Source organism: Podarcis bocagei, assembly GCF_964188305.1.
Source record: "Podarcis bocagei genome assembly, chromosome: 7".
NCBI lineage: Eukaryota > Metazoa > Chordata > Lepidosauria > Squamata > Lacertidae > Podarcis > Podarcis bocagei.
Genome location: NC_138132.1, coordinates 84890842 through 84904843, shown reverse-complemented (window position 1 = coordinate 84904843; position 14002 = coordinate 84890842). Strand labels below are relative to the sequence as shown.

Sequence of the window (14002 nt, the reverse complement as noted above, 5' to 3'; positions counted from 1 at the left end):
TTTACTATGTTTAAATGCTACCTTCTTCTCTGAGGAACTCCAGGTGGCACACATGGTCTTCCCCCTCCTCATTAAACCCCCATAATTTAATCCCCATTCCTGGAGGGCATCTACCCTCCCTCCCCTGCCAGTTTACCACCCCTAGGTCTCAGGATTGGGCCCTGAACTCTCAGTCTGGGGTGCTCTTGATACCCCCATTCACTGCTCAGGTAGTCTTTTGAATGTGTAGTGGCAGGTACAGCTGTGGCAGGAAGGTAAATGGCATTTCCTTGCGCTCTGGTTTCTGTCACGGTGTTCCATTGCGCCAGAAGCAGTTTAGTCATGCTGGCCACATGACCCGGAAAGCTGTCTGTGGACGAACACCGGCTCGCTCAGCCTGAAAGCGAGATGAGCGTCGTAACCCTGTAGTCGCCTTTGACTGGACTTAACTGTCCAGGGCAGAGGCGGACTAGCCGCCCACGGTGGCACCCGCGGCGAGTGGCCCGGGGGGTGCCACCCGCCACAAGCATCCTAGGGGGGCACGGCGATGTCACCCCCCCTCGGGATGACACCCGGGGTGGACCACCCCCACTGCACCCCCTTCCTCCACCCGTGGTCCAGGAGTCCTTTACCTTTTACCTTTATATATTCTGTAATCAATGAATGAAAAGTCTGCATATGGAGTACAGGGGGTGGCAGTGAAAGGACCGTTTGGGCAGCGCAGATCCTGCATGCGCCCAAACCACCACATCACTCCCAGGAGAGACGCATGGCTCGGGTGCGCTGCAGGCCCTGTGGTGAGTAAGGTAAAGGTAAAGGGACCCCTGACTGTTAAGTCAAGTTGGAGACAACTCAGATTGCGGCGCTCATCTCGCTTTACTGGCCGAGGGAGCAGGCGTACAGCTTCATGGGGCCAGCATGACTAAGCCGCTTCTGGCGAACCAGAGCAGCGCACAGAAACGCCGTTTACCTTCCCACCGGAGGGTACCTATTTATCTACTTGAACTTTGACGTGCTTTTGAACTGCTAGGTTGGCAGGAGCAGGGACCGAGCAACGGGAGCTCACCCCGTCGTGGGGATTTGAACCGCCAACCTTCTGATCGGCAAGTCCTAGGCTCTGTGGTTTAACCCACAGCACCACCCGTGTCCCACTACCACCCAGCATTTTGTCACCCCCCTCAGTGGTGACACCCGGGGCTGCCCGCACCCACCACACACCCCTTCCTCTGCCCCGTCTCCTGGGCAACCCAGAACTTCCATATACACTGCTCAGGCTTGTGCTACAGGTGCTGCCGACAGCAGTTTGGCTTCACCCCCAGAGGTGCACGCCATTGTCTCTCGAGACAGACAGGTGCCGCTCACAATAAAATGAACCTGGACTGTAGAGACCTTGGCTCAAACCCGTACTCCTTGAGAGACGGGATTGTCCCATTAGCCAGATTATCCATACAGTGGTACCTCAGGTTACAGACACTTCAGGTTACAGACTCCGTTAACCCAGAAATATTACCTCGGGTTAAGAACTTTGCTTCAGGATGAGAACAGAAATCATGCTCCGGCGGAGCCACGGCCTCATTAGTTAAGGTGGTGCTTCAGGTTAAGAACAGTTTCAGGTTAAGTACGGACCTCCAGAATGAATGAAGTACTTAACCTGAGGTGCCACTGTATTTTCAGTGCGTTTTTTCTAAAAAAAAATGTTTAGGGGTACAGTGGTACCTCGGGTTAAGTACTTAATTCGTTCCGGAGGTCCGTACTTAACCTGAAACTGTTCTTAACCTGAAGCACTACCTTAGCTAATGGGGCCTCCTTCTGCTGCGCCGCCAGAGCACGATTTCTGTTCTCATCCTGAAGCAAAGTTCTTAACCTGAAGCACTATTTCTGGGTTAGAGGAGTCTGTAACCTGAAGCGTACGTAACCCCAGGTACCACTGTACTCTCATTTTTACTCAAGAAATTCACCATATTATAGTTCAAATCGAGGAAAATAAATACAGTAAATGTACAAAAGCACAAAGACTCACAACATGTTTAGGTGTATGTGTCCCCACAGAAAAAAAGCACTGCATATTTTCACCATTTGTTGCATTTCTCCTTTCTGGATTTCTACGTAACTTTTCAAGCTGTCAGGCTAATTCTCCCATTTCTTTACTTTTTGCAAGCCCTTCCACATGTGGGAGAAGATTTCTATTTGGTCCATGCTTATTATGGGGTATTTTGCTCCGCGACAAAAACGAATAGCAGAGGTGGAAGTAAAGTTTACTCTGTTCTGGGCTGCTTCACCCCAGAAATGTTTATTGAGTGGAAAAAGCAACTCTTTGGTGTGTGTGTGAAAAGAAGTTTTAGTTTTTTAACACCTCAAAGAGCTGTTTAACTAACTGTGACTCATTTCACTCTTAAATACAGACACACAGGATGGAGGGAGGGGGTGGGGAAGCATTTTGATACCACAAAGACTGTGAAGGGGCCCCGCTTGTGTTGGGCTTCCCTGTAATTTCCCTGCAAACACCCAAACTGAAAATTAAAGTTAACCACTGCCAGAATTTAAAAGGGCAATATGGATTCCGCAGCTCATCTGGGAAAGGGGGGGGGGGGGAACACACCCAGACGACTGCTTTCTCTTTCCACATGAAACACAGCAACTGTCTCAAGGACTCAATAAATCAACAGGAGGCTCTTTTTCCACCCTTGCAATCTACTGTTCCCTGTCCTCAAACACCTTTTCAGGCAGAAATTCCACAGATGCAGCTTTCCCCATCTCTGCATCGCCCTGCAGGGAATAGCAGCACCTGTTGAATTTATATCTTTTAAAAGACATCTGAAGGCAGCCCTGTTTAGGGAAGCTTTTAATGTTTGATGCATTACTGCATTTTAATATTTTGTTGGAAGCTGCCCAGATGAGCAGGGTATAAATAATAATAATAATAATAATAATAATAATAATAATAATAATAATAATAATAATAATTATTATTATTATTATTATTATTATTATTATTATTATCTTTTCATGCAGATAGTAAAGACATTGTGCAGGAGAAGCTGTGGCTGCCCAGATGTTGCTGGACTCTAACTTTCCATCACCCTTGGCAATCTCTTAGTATTGATTAGACAGACCTACATTACCGGGTTGTTGTCAGCATTGTGGCAGTACAATGGACACTCCCAATGTTGTGAAAAGTCCTAAATAAATGCATAATTAGTAACATTTTTTCCCATGTTCCATGGAAGAGACTCTGACATTTGTAGTGGCAAACTCCAGCTCTGGGCATAGCCATTGTTTACCTTTATTCATTTCTTTCCCATTGCAAAAAAGAAAAGAAAAAAATATGACAAATGTCCAAAAATAACCGAGAAGAAAATAAATGGAGAACATTGAATGCCATTAATTTAATAGGCCCAAATGTTCCACCATCTGTCTTGAGATGATTAAGTTTAAAATATCGCTGGTGTAGACGGCATGGAGTATAAATAAATGTTTTAATTCTGCTTCCTCGTGTAATTATTCAAACACATCTTGGTCTCTGAAGCGGAAAGTTTATTGCGACCAACTTCAGGGCCCTTTCATTGTTACAAGAGGGAGGGGGAATAGTTAACTGGCCTTCTAGAATCTTCCACTTCAACCTACACAGGAATGTTGGGGAGGACTGGCAAACTCATCTCTGTCAGGGGTTTCTCTGAGTAACCAAACACTTAAACCCCTGTGTTGCAAACAAATATCAGTAATATCTAAAGGCAACACAATGACCAAGTACAACAATGCAATGTCAATACAGTGGTGCCCTGCAAGACGAATGCCTCGCAAGACGGAAAACTCGCTAGACGAAAGAGTTTTCCGTTTTGGAGGTGCTTCGCAAAACGAATTTCCTATGGGCTCAGTGGCGTAGCGTGGGTTGTCAGCACCCGGGGCAAGGCAAGTAATTTGCGCCCCCTAACCAGTGGATTTGCGCCCCTAACCCTAACCCCCAGATGTTGCGGCCAGTGCGGCCGGTGCGGCCGGGCCCCCCTGCACCCCCACGCTACGCCACTCTGCAGCAGTAGCTTCAAAACCCACCTTGCCAGTTCCCAAAGGGACCATGCACAGCAAAATCCAACACCTTTCGTTTTTCTCATTTATTTTTATTATTACTATGTATCTTTAAAAGATAAACATTCAGCATAACAAAGAACTTAAACCGGAAGCCTTTCTTTAGCGCACACACACACACCCTTAGGGGGATGATCCACCACTCATTTACTCGTGAGCAAGCCCGCCAAACTTGCTGACGAAACCGAAAGCCTCTTAACCCGCTGGCGAGAGGCTTAGCCGGGCCTCGCCCGCCCACCGGCTTCCTCTCAGAGGTTTTTGGGGAGCGCAGGGCGCGGCGAGGCCCGGTGGCGCGTCGGGGTGCAGAGGCTGCCCGTGCCGGCCAGGCGTCGGTGGCGGTGGCGGCGCTGCTGCAGCGGCTGCTCCTCCTGCGAGCAGTGAGTGGAGCGCAGCCGCAGCAGCGGCGGGGGGCGCGCGCGCTAGGGCGCAAGGCTGGCGGTGGCTGCGGGGAGCCCGGCGGAGGAAGGAACTTGTCCCTTCCCTCTGGACTCGCGCCCCCCCAGATGTTGCGCCCGGTGCGGCCGGCACCCTTGGCACCCCCCACGCTACGCCACTGTATGGGCTTGCTTTGCAAGACGACAATGTCTTGCGAGTTCCTGCTGGGTTTTTTTCCTCCTCCCCCCCTTTTTCTAAGCCGCTAAGCCGCTTATCAGCTGATCCGATCAGCAGATAAGCCGCTAAAAGCCGTTAATAGCGCTAATCCGCTAATCCTTCAATGGGCTTGCTTCGCAAGACGAAAAAACCGCTAGATGAAGAGAATCACAGAACGGATTCTTTTCGTCTTGCGAGGCACCACTGTATAAACTCTTTATATAATCTGTACAGAACACTGAACAATATGAAATATAAGAAATATGCACTCTCTGCAAAACCAAATAAACAGAAATCTTCTAAATCTCTGAAAGTCACAAAATATGCACTCTTGATGGATTCTCTTGAAAACATAGAACCAAATAAACATAAGTCTCATAGGTCTCTGAAAGTCTTTGCGGGCTATGCAAGTCTCTGAAAGAAGCAATGGGCCAGATTCTTATCTGGAGAAAAACAAGCCATAAAACTTTGTTTTATGACATCCAGTGATTCCGGATATACCCACTGTTGCGTGGAATTCTTCTTCAGCACAGCAGAAGGATACAGAAATGCTTCCTAAACCCATCTATATGGTGAACGGAATTGTAGAACAACAATTCCTATGGAGCAGTGCTTGGATTCGGTTTTGCGGGGGTTTCTCTGAGCCAGGCAGAGGTGCATGGAGTTGCATGGATGTGGACTTCGCAATTTTCTCTGCTGCTGTGCAGTGGCAAAGCTGCATGCTCTGCTACCGGGGGTGGAGAGCAGGCGGGGGCGTGGCTGGTGCCCCCCGGGGGTGGCGCACATCCCAGGGGTGTGGCCCGCATTCTGGGGGCGTGACGTGCCACCTGTGGGGGCATGGCACCCGGTGCGCAGGGGGGTGCACAGCATGTGTCGGGGGGCACCGCAATGGCACCCTATCGGAATAGTGGTGCCAGGGATGGTCCACTCCCTGCGCACTCCCGTTCCTCCGCCAGTGTTGCTGTGCAACCAGAGATTGAACTGCCTCCAAAAGTGGCTGGCTCTCATTCCTTAGCTGTGGCTCCTGCCAGGGCCGTATTACCCATAGGCGCTAGGGGTGTGGGGCACCCGGGCGCCGGGCTCTGAGGGGCGCCAGGTTGAGAGTCAAGGGCCCGAGAGTTGAGTCCAGGGAAGAGGCCGCCCATCGGTCAGATCTCTGCGGCAGGCTCTTCTGCTGCGGATGGCTCTCCACCCCAACCCTCCGCCCTCCTGCCCAGCGACTGACGGTGGAGTCGCTGCACATGCACTGCCCACTCTCCACCTTGTGGCAGATTTATGCCACAAGGTGCCATAGGAAGGCACTGGACATAGTAAAAGATCCATCGCATCCTGGTCACTGTCTCTTCGAGCTCTTGCCGTCGGGACGGAGATACAGGACGATGAAGACAAGAACGAGTCGTCTTAAGAACAGCTTCTTCTCCAGAGCGATCTCGGCCCTGAATGGGAAGCCCGGACTTTGAAAGTCGTCTAATCTCCCTTGCTGTAGTATACTGTACTGTTTAATTAGTGTTTTTAAGGAGCAGTCAAGTAATTTCGTTGTCCCCGAAGGGGGCAATGACAATAAAGATATTATTATTATTATTATTATTATTATTATTATTATTATTATTATTATTATTATTACATAGCGGTTTGCTGCCAGCGCAGTGATCCTCTGCTTGCGGCTGCAGCCGCGAATGGAGAATCCTCTACATGCGGCTACAGTGGTGCAATGGCTGCTCGCGCCACCACGAGCTGCCACGGGGTGCCTTCTTGTCACCCCCTCCCCAGACATGGCACCCAGGGCTAACCGCCCCCTGCTCCCCCCTGTTGCAACGCCACTGCCTCTACGTCTGACCGCCCATCAGATCCATGACAGACTCTCAGATCACTGGCTCTCCTGGAGGAAGAAAACAATCTCAAGGGCAATAACTAGGGGTTGGTTAGGCATGGAACGGGGAGTGAAAATCACACTTCTCCACTCTGTCTCGGAGTGGCTAGGAGCCTGCCCACCCCTGCGCTCCCTGGGCTGCTCCTCCGCTCCTCTGGGAGAGACGGGGTGTGCGTGGCACCAATGGAGCTCCTTGCCAAGGACGCAAAGGAGCCTAGGTATGCCTCTGTGCCAGGCAGGGTCTCTTCCCTGGGGATCACAAACAGGCGTGTAAGAGAGAGAGGGAGACAGGGAGTTCCCCAAGGCCTCCAATTGCCCAGAGTGAGGAAGGATGCTAGATGGATTTTCTCCCTCCAGAATCTCAGGCGCAGAATCCCACCCAAGCCCTCTCCCCTGGTAGGAGGAGAAGCAGAAGGAAGCATGTTGAAGCAATGCTCGTCTCTTGTTTTGGCTGGTTGCATAATTCCCTTTGTTTTAAATGCTACAGCCTGGCCTCAGCCAAGTGCCAGCTTTTGTTCTGTGGACCGGCAACGTGCCATTCAAGCGGTTTGTCTGGAGAGTAAATTACAGATATTCAGATGGGTAGTTTGCTTCTCTGCATCCTCTTTGTTGTGCAGCTGCCCTTCTCAAATGGGGGCCTGTTAGCCTGAGGAAAGGATGGGTTGCCATATTTTGAAGAACAGAAAAAGAGGACACATTTGCCGACTTTTACTTTTAATTACGGATCACTATGATGACTCTCATTTACATACATACATACAGTGGTACCTCAGGTTAAGTACTTAATTCGTTCTGGAGGTCCATTCTGAACCTGAAACTGTTCTTAACCTGAAGCACCACTTTAGCTAATGGGGCCTCCTGCTGCCGCTGCGCTGCCAGAGCACGATTTCTGTTCTCATCCTGAAGCAAAGTTCTTAACCCAAGGTACTATTTCTGGGTTAGCGGAGCTGTAACCTAAAGCATATGTAACCTGAAGCGTATGTAACCCGAGGTACCACTGTACTGTTGTTGTTGTTGTTGTTGTTGTTGTTGTTGTTGTTGTTGTTGTTGTTAATACCCCAACCATCTAGTTGGGTCTCCCCAGCCACTCTGGGCAGCTCCCAACAGAATATTAAATATACAGTGGTACCTCGGGTTACATACGTTTCAGGTTACAGACTCCACTAACCCAGAAATAATACCTCGGGTTAAGAACTTTGCTTCAGGATGAGAACAGAAATCGTGCAGCAGCGGTGCAGCTGCAGCGGGAGGCCCCATTAGCTAAAGTGGTGCTTCAGGTTAAGAACAGTTTCAGGTTAAGAACAGTTTCAGGTTAAGAACAGACCTCTGGAACGAATTAAGTACGTAACCACTGTACAATAAAACATCAGACATTAAAAACTTCCCTAAACAGGGCTGCCTTCAGATGTCTTCTAAAAGTCAGGTAGTTGTTTATCTCTTTGACATCTGGTGGGAGGGCATTCCACAGGGTGGGTGCCACTACCGAGAAGGCCCTCTGCCTGGTTCCCTGTAACCTCACTTCTTGCAGGGAGGGAACCGCCAGAAGGCCCTCGGCACTGGACCTCAGCATCCAGGCTGAACGATGGGGGTGGAGACGCTCCTTCAGGTATACTGGGCCGAGTATGAAGAGCAGCCTACCGTACAAACATAAGGGTCACATCCTTTGCTCTGCCCACATTTTAAACAAGCACGCGGCCCCCAGAAGGTTCAACATGAAAGAATGTGGCCCTTGGGCTAATAAAGGTCTCCTGACCTTAATCGAAAACTGCACAGAACGAGGCAAAGTTTTTGCATGGAGTAGATTAAGTACAGGATTCCATCTCTCGTGAAACTGGAGCTATGTTGCATTTTCCTGAACAGGAACCTTCACCTCCAAGGCCTTTTGAGGAAACAGAAAAGCTTTGGGAAGCAGGGCAAGTTTCAATGCCACTAAGTTCGCCAGGTGAACTTAAGGAAGTCACTCTATGGCTACCAGAGGGATTCAATCCTTGCGCATTCCCTTACAAAAGGACCTGATCCCACCCCTCTCAGACTTGCACCCCCCCCCCCATTTCATAGTTCTCCCAATGGTGCAACCGAGCCTTCATCTGTATCAATGGCCTTCATCACATGAGAGACAGGGGAGGCTTGTTCCTTGTTGCTCCAGATCTCAGGAGAGGAAGGCAGTGGGTGGGAATTTCAGGAAAGCAGAATTTGATGAAGCATTTGGAGAAACCTCCCAAGAAAACCACTTCCGAACTTGAGAGGAGGTGGAGTTGCGGGCTTCACGCCCTCTCCACGTGCGCAGGGGCTGGCTCTCAGCCTCCGCGCGATTGAGGGAATCCCCGGCCGCGTCAATCGGCTGGCCAGGGGGGGCGTGGCTTGCGCTATATCACACTGGCGCGGCCAGGGATCCCCCTCTTTTGCTGCCACAGCTCATCAGGTTCCCACCCTCCCGCCCTTTAGGTTTTCCTTTTGACCTTGCTATGGACCTTGGTTGGTCGCTGTCAAGGGGCCTGGTAGGATTTTTTTCCACTTGGCAATTTGGCACCAGCCACTTGGTTTTTCGCCTATCTCGTAGCAAATCGTCACAACTTCCTCGGCATTGGCAGTTAGGCATTGGTAGGGGTATTGTTATGTCGATGGGGGGGGGAGAGGAAGCGCCATCACCTCCCCCGAATATTGAAGGGTAGTCTGTTAAAGGATTCCGGGGGGTGTGGCCCTGTCCGAAGCCTATGGAGGTGAGGGCCTAAGGCATGCCCCTGAGCAGTGACCCCGGGGGAGTTCCTAGTTGATGTGCAGGTCTCCCCCTACTGGTGGTTAACCCTTCCCGGTCTTCAAGCAAATGGGCTGAAGCCATAGCTGTCAACTTACAGATTTGAAAATAAGGGACCAGCAGCCTCGAAAATAAGGGATCAGCAGCCAAAATAAGGGATTTTCAGAACACAGGTATGTTCGACTTCTGAGCCCCTCCAAGCCAAAGGCAGAAAGCCCAGCCAGCAGCCAAACAAAGCCTCAAGCGGTGGTTCCCACAGCGCAGCAACCCAGCAAAGGGGATGCAGCAAGGAAAACCACCGTCACCTCTACGCTGGGAAGCGCTGAGCAAAGGCAAGTCCCCAGGCAATGCAGCTGATTTGATCGGCTCAAGGCATGCAAGCTCCACCCCCAGTCATTCTTAGACTCCTTATTGGGTGAGCAATGCAGCCAAGCAACACAGTTGGAGCCTCCCTCCTCCCTAGCCAGCAGGGAGGGAGGAAGAGGAGCCGTTTCCTTTGAAACCCAGGAAATTTAAGGGACAGCATCAATAAGGGACAGCAGCGGGACACGGCGCTGGGATAAGGGACTTTCCCGCCAAATAAGGGACGGTTGACAGCTATGGCTGAAGCCGGATAGTCGGTTAGGACCAATGCCTAAGCCAATACCGCTCATTCCTGTAACCAATAAAGCTGTGGCCAATTTTAGCCCATTAACCTAGATAATTGTGTCATGTGTCTTTATTCCCACCGGGGGGAAGCCGGAACTTGCCACACAACTGTCTAAGGATGGGGCAGTCTGCCTTAGGAGCTGGTGGGCTCTTCTTGGCTACAGGCTGGAGAGCGGTCCATCAGGGATCAAGCAAGGAGATGGACCAGACGGGCGGCCAAGTGCCCTCTCAAATCTTTAATGTCAACAAACCAGATGCTGGAGACCAGGAGGAGAGGACCACCCCTCCTGCCTTGATTTTGAGAGCACTTCCCAAAGGCTGGAGATCGTTAGACAGCAAAGTAAGAGACTCTTGGCCTGGTCTGGCAAGCTGCCTAGATTTCAAGAATCAAAGAGACTTGCTGCATCAAAGCTAAATTCACAGGGAACAGAACCAACAAGCTCCTGGCAGATGTTTCTGGGAGCACACAAGCTGAGCACAGAAGGCAATGGGCACCTCCACTGGTTTCATGCCAGCATCATGACCTTGTTGATATCAGCATGATATCTCTACTGCACAGAATGGATGGTTATAATACGAGGCACTATTTAACTGTCTTCTGTCAATCCGCCATCTTTGATTTGAAATATTTCTTTAAAAAAAAAATTTTTTTATTCAAAATTAAAACAAAACATATTATCCAGAAACATATCATCCTTATTCCACCCCCCCCATTTGTCCTCCCTCCTCCCACCCTCCCATCCTCCCACACAAACCCCACCCCACCCCCCGACTTCCCTCAGTTCCAGTCTTTGGTTTCTCTGAGACTGCTGTTTTCTGCATGTTACAAAGTTGTATAGATCCTCAAACTATTTAGCTGATTATTATCAATAAAAAGTTTGTGAATGTTTATTCAAAGCCAGCCAAGGTGTCCAGTTCGCTTTGTTACGTCTTCAAATACTTGGTAAAGGGTTCCCATTCATCTTTAAAGTCACAGTTATCCTTGTCCCGTAGCTTATATGTCAGTTTTGAAATATTTCTAATATTTCAAACTTTCTCAGCAGATCCTAGTGCGACTAAGATTCAGTGGGAATAAAATTCACACAGCACCGGAATGCAACTTGAAAACAAAAGAATACAAGACAACAAAATGAAAACAGAAAAGGGATCAAAAACAGAACAAAAACTTAAATTCTAAAAAAAAAGAACTAACGACAACAAAAATACATATATATATGTATTTTTGTTGTCGTTAGTTCTTTTTTTTAGAATTTAAGTTTTTGTTCTGTTTTTGATCCCTTTTCTGTTTTCATTTTGTTGTCTTGTATTCTTTTGTTTTCAAGTTGCATTCCGGTGCTGTGTGAATTTTATATATATAAAGGTAAAGGGACCCCTGACCATTAGGTCCAGTCATGACTGACTCTGGGGTTGTGGCGCTCATCTTGCTTTATTGGCCAAGGGAGCCGGCGTTTGTCTGCAGACAGTTTTTCCGGCTCATGTGGCCAGCATGACTAAGCCGCTTCTGGCAGCGTATGGAAACTCCGTTTACCTTCCCGCCAGAGCGGTACCTATTTATCTACTTGCACTTTGACGTGCTTTCGAACTGCTAGGTTGGCAGGAGCAGGGACCAAGCAACGGGAGCTCACCCCATCATGGGGATTCGAACCACCGACCTTCTGATCAGCAAGCCCTAGGCTCTGTGGTTTAACCCACAGCGCCACTGCCCCTCCTGTAGCTTCTGGCAACTGGTATTCAGAAGAATTACTAACTCGAACTGTGGAGGCAGAGCCATTGTGGCTAGTGGCTATCGAAAGCCTTCCCCATGAATTTGTCCTATCCTTTTTTAACGCCTTCCAAGTTAGTGGCATTCGCCGCCTCCCTGTGAGAGGGAGTTCTGCAGTTTAACTCTGGGCTGCGTACATAAATCCTTTCTTTTCTCCTCCTCAATCTCCCAACATTTGACTTCATTAGATGGTCGTGAGTTCTCATGTCATGAAAGAGGAATTCTTTAGCTGCGATTCCTGCGTTGCAGGGGGCTGGACTCACCTTCCAACTCTAGATAGAGAGCCAGTGTGGTGTAGTGGTTAAGAGCGGTGGACTCGTAATCTGTTGAACTGGGTTCGATTCCCCGCTCCTCCACATGCAGCTGCTGGGTGACCTTGGGCTAGTCACACTTCTCTGAAGTCTCTCAGCCTCACTCACCTCACAGAGTGTTTGTTGTGGGGAAGGAAGGGGAAGGAGATTGTTAGCCGCTTTGAGACTCCTTCGGGTAGTGATAAAGCAGGATATCAAATCCAAACTGTAGATAGGGAGAAAAATGTCTCTCTGTCCCCTTTCTCCACGCCACACATCTTTTTATACACTTTGACCGTGTTGCCTTTTTCCCTTTCTCTCAAATCAATTGTGTTGGTCCTGGACCGGGAAAAGAAGCAACATTAGCCCCGTGTTCGGCAAGAAAGGGTCTGAGGTCAGGATCTTTGAGAACAACCCCCTTGCTTGCTTCATTAAGCAGGCTGCTTAGCCACCTGCGGAACGAAGAAGCCTGCACTGGGTTGGTCCGATAGGTGCTAGTTTCAGCATGAAATAACATCCCCTGGCGTGCTTAAGAATGCTGCATTCTTCACTTGCAAGGTGATATTCCGGTGGAACAAAACGGCCGGGCAAAGGAGAGTCCAACATCGCAGACCAAGATACCTTTATTGCTAAGCAGCTGTGCATTTACTTACAGATCAAAAGGAAAACTGTGCTCTGAGTGTGCCGGGTAAATCACTGCCCCTCTGTATTCTGCCTTACATGCAAATCATCGAATCGCAGAGTTGTAGAGTTGGAAAGGGATCTAGTCTGACCCCCTAAGGATGAGGATGGTGCTGTGGTCTAAACCACTGGACCTCTTAGGCTTGCCAATCGGAAGGTCAGTGGTTCAAATCCCCACGACAGGGTGAGCTCCTGTCGCTCTGTCTAAGCTCCTGCCAACCTAGCAGTTTGAAAGCACACCAGTGCAAGTAGATAAATAGGTACTACCGCGGCGGGAAGGTAAACGGCATATCCATGCACTCTGGCTTCTGTCGCGGTGTCCCATTGTGCCAGAAGCGGTTTAGTCATGCTGGCCACATGACCTGGAAAGCTGTCTGTGGACAACCGCTGGCTCCCTCGGCTTGAAAGCGAGATGAGCGCCACAGCCCCATATTCGCCTTTGACTGGACTTAACCATCCAGGAGTCCTTTACCTTTTCACCTTTAGTCAAACCTTCAATGCAGTTAAAGAATCCCTGACTGATGGTCGTACAACCCTCTGTTTAATAAGCAGAAGCTGTGTAATAAGCTTCACCAGGTTCAGTGGATCTGATCTCAGATTTGCACTCAGGTTGATTTCTAATAAGATTGGCACTGTGGACTCTTCTTTTGGGCATAGCTAAGGGGGCAGACGGGAACGCGGGTGGCACCGTGGTCTAAACCACAGAGCCTAGGGCTTGCCAATCAGAAGGTCAGAGGTTTGAATCCCCACAACGGGGTGAACGCCCATTGCTTGGTCCCAGCTCCTGCCAACCTAGCAGTTCAAAAGCACATCAAAGCGGAGGATATCTTGCATGTTCAATGGAGAGCCGATGAAACCCGGATTCTACGTGTGTCCATCAGCTCCTTCCTGGAGCATCTCTCCTTGGTGGTGGAAACTATGGACCTGTTTGGGCCTCCTGTGGCTTGATAGATGGTTGCAACAGGAAGCTTCCCCATAGTCTTGGCTGGACTCTGGACTTGCCCATGGGCTACTGATGTCAGAGGAGGCACTGAACATGCCATCCTTAGAGCCAAGATATTGCTTTGTGTTCTGTAGCCAGCGGGGAACTCTTTGGTCTCAGATACTCTTGGACATTGATAGATTTTGGGTGCTGAGAAGCAGGCAAGTCTGGGACTGTATTGATGTAAGATAAAGTACATAGAATCTGGAGCTTTAATAAATTGTCCATTGTGCTTTAAAAAAAAAGCACATCAAAGTGCAAGTAGATAAATAGGTACCACTCTGGTGGGAAGGTAAACGGCATTTCCGTGCACTGCTCTGGTTTGCCAGAAGCGGCTTCATCATGTTGGCCACATGTCCTG

General features: G+C 49.4%; 1 protein-coding gene across 1 annotated transcript in view; it reads right to left on the bottom strand.

The window, feature by feature from the left end:
- The window catches only part of WSCD2 (WSC domain containing 2), a 91986-nt gene that overhangs the window by 64009 nt on the left and 13975 nt on the right, over positions 1-14002 (bottom strand). The gene's annotated exons all lie outside the window — the stretch shown is intronic.